The following is a 4,639-nucleotide window of genomic DNA, read 5'->3' as shown; positions in this document are numbered from 1 at the left end:
GGGGAAATGTCTGTGCATGTTACGGAGGGAATGCCTATGGGTGGCATGCCTACGGATTTTCCTCCTCTAAAAACTACGTGCGTGTTATGGTCGGGTACGTGTTATAGAGCGAAAAATACGGTATACAACCTATACTCATTTATACACTTGCAAACTTTTGAAAATCTCAGCTGCAAAATATTACATGTCAAAGTGGCATAATCCAAGGCTGAAAGCCACACCAGTCATTGGCTAGGGGAATTTCCTGCCTGCAATTCACCTCTTCTCTGTCACAGATAGAAGATTTATTATGGCACATTTCACCATTATAAAGGTAAAGGGATGCCTGACCGTTAGGTCCAGTCGCGGACGACTCTGGGGTTACGGCGCTCATCTTGCTTTATTGGCTGGGGGAGCCGGCGTACATTCTAGTGTTCACTAAAAGGTTTTTTAAAAAAAATACATAAATAAATTAAGACTCAAACCTTAAAAAAAATGAGGGTGGCAGCAAGTGAAGCAGAAAATGGTTGGAGGTGCAGAAAGATGTGAAGACGAGGGTGTTGTTGTTGTTTTTAACACTGCTTCTGATTCTGGATTTGCTTTTCACACTCCAGTAATAATTCCAGATATTCAGAAATGTAAAGACCTTATTGAACACTTGAACACTAACTTCAAGGCATTCGGCAGCCTCATTTAAAAAAAAAAAAGATGCAATCTTTAAAAAAAATAAGAAAAGAAATTAATACTTTTCTTCAGCAGCAGACTTTTTAAAATAAAAAAAACCCATTTCTAATGTAGAAGTTCCTTCAAAATTAGCTTACTCTGCGATATAAATTAGTTTTCTTTGTGATCTAAAATTGACTTGCCGTTCACTACTTAGTCAGAAAATAGCTGGTGAAAAGGCCTGGCCTCAGAGCTTTTGGACTGTGGACTCCTTTCATCCTGTAAACAAATGCTTCAGATTTAAAGCTTTCCCATAATTGTTATGCTAACCTTGGAGTGAAACCTCTCCATTTGCATTTGAAGGAGCTAAATATTAGGCAGGAAAGAAAGTGCTCTTTTTAAAAGCATGAGAAAATGTTCCTTCTTTTTTGCTCCTCAACCATCTGGGCAGGCTCTGTTTTTCTCTCTCCCTGGCAAAGGCAGAAGAAGAGGGAAGGGGACATGGATGGTGGTAATCTTGCTCAAATAAAGAGAGAGAGAGAGAGAGAGAGAGAGAGAGAATGAAGGAATTCCTTCTAAACATGAATGGAAGAATGAATGAGACTTCCTATATGGGACGGGAGAAGCAATGTTCCTGGAGGATGTAAGAGAGAGTAGGGGGGAAGGGGTGGGGGAACAAATGCAGCCTCAACTAAAGTCTTAGGTTAGTTGAGCAATGTAAGAGGAAGACAGGGAGGGATGCATTTTTTATCTAGGTGGGGTCTTGGTTTCGCAGCCAGGTTTCTTTATAGGTCCACAAGCCATACACTGCAGAGACATTTGCGATATATACATATTTTAACCTTGATTGTTTTTGAAAATTTAAGAAGAACATTTAGGGGAGCATGTCAGATAGAGCGACAAGTATGTGGTACATGACCTTGGCCTTATTTGCTTAGCTTGCTTGGGAAGCATGAAGCACTTTTAGGTTGCAATTTTAGACACAATTCAATGGGATTTACTCTGTTAAACTCCATACGCTTCAACATTTCTCCAATGTAATTAGGGATATCCTAGTCTAATAATAATACAGTGGTGCCTCGCAAGACGAAATTAATTCGTTCTGCGGGTTTTTTCGTCTAGCGAATTTTTCATCTTGCGAAGCATGGTTTCCCATAGGAATGCATTGAAAATCAATTAATGTGTTCCTATGGTCAAAAAAAGTCCAAACAAAGCCAAATTTGGTACAAGAAGAGTTTATTAAGTGCTCTTTAAAGTCACACATACTGTAAAGAGCATTTCAAAAATTGAAGGAACAATAATTTAAGTTTCTAAACATGACAGAAAAGCATTTAAAAATCACCAAAGTGTACTGTACATTTCTAAGACTCTGGGGGACAACTCGAAGAAGGTTCCTCTTCCACTCTTTGCTTCTTGCTGAAGAACCTGTCCATGGTCTGCTGTTTCATCCGCCTTTTCAGCACCTCCCTGAAAGACGACATGACCCTCGTATCAAAAGTGTTTGCAAGGTCACGTGTCAGGTCCTTGTCAGGGTGGTGCCACTGTGCAAAAGCCTGCACATCTTTCCACTTCTGGCAAATGTCCCTCAGTTCTTTGGAGGACAGCCATTCCTCAGTTGCTTCCTCCTTTTCCAGCGAGGCCTGCTCCTGTGCAGCCTCTGCCTGCAGTTCGACCAGCTCCTGGGTGGTCAGCTCGTGGTCGTGCTCCTCCACCAGCTCGCTGACATCCTCCTCTGTGACCTCCAGGCCCATGGTCCTCCCCAAGGAAACAATGTCCTGCACCACTGTTGACTCTGGTGCATCAGAGTCACTTGGTGCCACACAGTCTGGCCACAGGCTGCGCCAAGCGCAATTCAAATTTCTCTGGCTGATCCCGTTCCAGGCCGTGGTGATCATCTTCAAGCAGGTGACGATGTCGAAGTGGTCCTTCCAGAATTCCCACAGGGTGATGGTGGTGCAATCAGTCACCTCGAAGCATCGCCTGAAAAGCTCCTTGGTGTAGAGTTTTTGAAATTCGCGATGAGCTGCTGATCCATCGCCTGGAGCAGTGGCGTGGTGTTAGGCGGCAGGAACATGATGTTGATGAAGCTGAACTCCTCCAACAAGTCCTCCTCAAGGCCTTTAGGATGAGCAGGAGCATTGTCCATCAGAAGCAAAGCCTTCAGCGGCAGGTCGTTGTCCAGCAGGTACTGTTTGACAGCAGGGCCAAAAGCAAGATTGACCCAGTCCACAAACAGCACACGTGTGACACAAGCCTTACTGCTGGATCGCCACATGACACCCGCCACACAGAAATCCAAACCCAGAAATCTTTTTTTTCAACAACAGCAGAGTGCCCCAATGGTCACAAAAAATCATAAAAATGCAGGAAAAAAAACACACAAGCTTCCAGATTCTTGCAAACCCCTCCCCAATACCAAGTCCTTGAATTCCAAACACCCCAACCCAAAATCCAAAAAACCCAAAAAAAGTTTTAAAAGTTTAACTTACCAAATGGCTGCAAAAGAAGTTTTGGAAAAGCTTCAAAAATCACCAAAGTCTTCAAAAACCTCAAAAAAGGCTACCACACCGCGTGCTATGAGTTGCTCCTCGAAGTCAAGTCGCAACTGCACCTCTTCAAGCAATGCACCCTGGGTATTAACGGTTTTAAGAAAAAGGAAACAAACTTGCAAGACGTTTTCGTCTTGCGAAGCAAGCCCATAGGGAAATTCGTCTTGCGAAGCAACTCAAAAAACGAAAAACTCTTTCATCTTGCGAGTTTTTCGTCTTGCGAGGCATTCGTCTTGCGGGGCACCACTGTAATAATAATAATATTTCTACCCCACCCATCTTGGCGGCTTATAGAAAAACATAATAAAGCATTAAACATTTAAAAACTTTCCTATACAGGGCTGCCTTCAGATGTCTTCTAAAGGTTCTATAGTTACTTATCTCCTTGGATCCAGGGGTCGCATAACTCCATACATTCCAACATTTCTCCGATGAAAATAGGGGCGTCCTAAGGAAAAGCGGGACATTCCAGGATCAAATCAGAAACTGCAGCAGCTTCCGGGAATCCTACAGACTACATCTACAAAAGTTCCAGTTCCATCTTCATGAGATACCAGTTAGTTTCGCATGTCACTGTTGTCCTTTTTAAGGAGCAAGGCTGGCCCTAACATTGGGCAGAATGAAGCAGCTGCCTCAGTTGGCAAATACTAGCTGGACAGGTGGGTGGGTGTGGCTGGCAACAGCAATGAGTGTTGGAGAACAGAGCTGTGTATGCTCTGCCCTGAACTATCTAAGATGCTTAAGTGTGGTAGAGGAGGACACTGGCCCATTGTTTGTGCTGAACTAAGCATGTGGTTCTGCCCAAAGTGTGTCTGTATAGACACAGTATTTTCCATGTGAGCATCACTCAGCATGTATGCTCACACATATGCATGTGAAGTACAAAGAAACACAATCAGACCCTCTAAAATACCCACTGTTAGATGCTTTGATGTTTGCTGGCCTATTGTCCATTAAGTAAATAACCAGTTGCTATGAGTTGGGGTCAGACTCCCTTAAATCTCTGGACTCAGTAAAGGTTAGAATTTAAGCAGACCCCTAAATTCCTGGCTCTAGCAAGAGTTGGAAATAGCAGAGGCCAGCTTCCTCGTGAGGAATCACTTGCTAATGGTCGAGTGGTTGACTCAACAAAAGGAAGGCAGATGGGTCATCAGGAAATTCAGTGCCAGACAACCAACTGGGTGCAGCCCCACCCCTGGCCCTGGTTTTAGTTAATAAGACAAAAAGGCAGTGTTAGATTTTTAGGGCGGCAGTTGGCAGTGATGTGCCAGCAAAACTGTGATGGGCTGTAAAATGAGACAGAGAGCATGACTGACTTCTGTTTTGGATTCAAGGCTACTACCTATGGGGAAAGCAGGAGACCCACTTGGAGTGTAATGTTGTGGACCCCTCCATTGTAGGCTCAGGTTGTATATATGTGTAAATAAACCATATACCCGAAAGACACC

At 43.6% G+C, this 4,639-nt stretch overlaps 1 long non-coding RNA gene across 1 annotated transcript; it reads right to left on the bottom strand.

Annotated features, from left to right (window-relative positions):
• Positions 1 to 1,861: 1,861 nt before the first annotated feature.
• LOC310681716 lies at positions 1,862 to 3,450 on the bottom strand. Its single transcript, XR_014513544.1, has 2 exons — positions 2,965 to 3,450; positions 1,862 to 1,952 (listed from the first exon to the last, which is right to left on the bottom strand). It is a non-coding gene; the product is annotated as an uncharacterized lncRNA (long non-coding RNA).
• Positions 3,451 to 4,639: the final 1,189 nt, after the last annotated feature.

This window comes from Podarcis tiliguerta, assembly GCF_965153285.1.
Source record: "Podarcis tiliguerta genome assembly, chromosome: 7".
NCBI lineage: Eukaryota > Metazoa > Chordata > Lepidosauria > Squamata > Lacertidae > Podarcis > Podarcis tiliguerta.
Note: the sequence above shows the minus strand (reverse complement) of the source record. Positions and strands in the feature narration are given on the sequence as shown.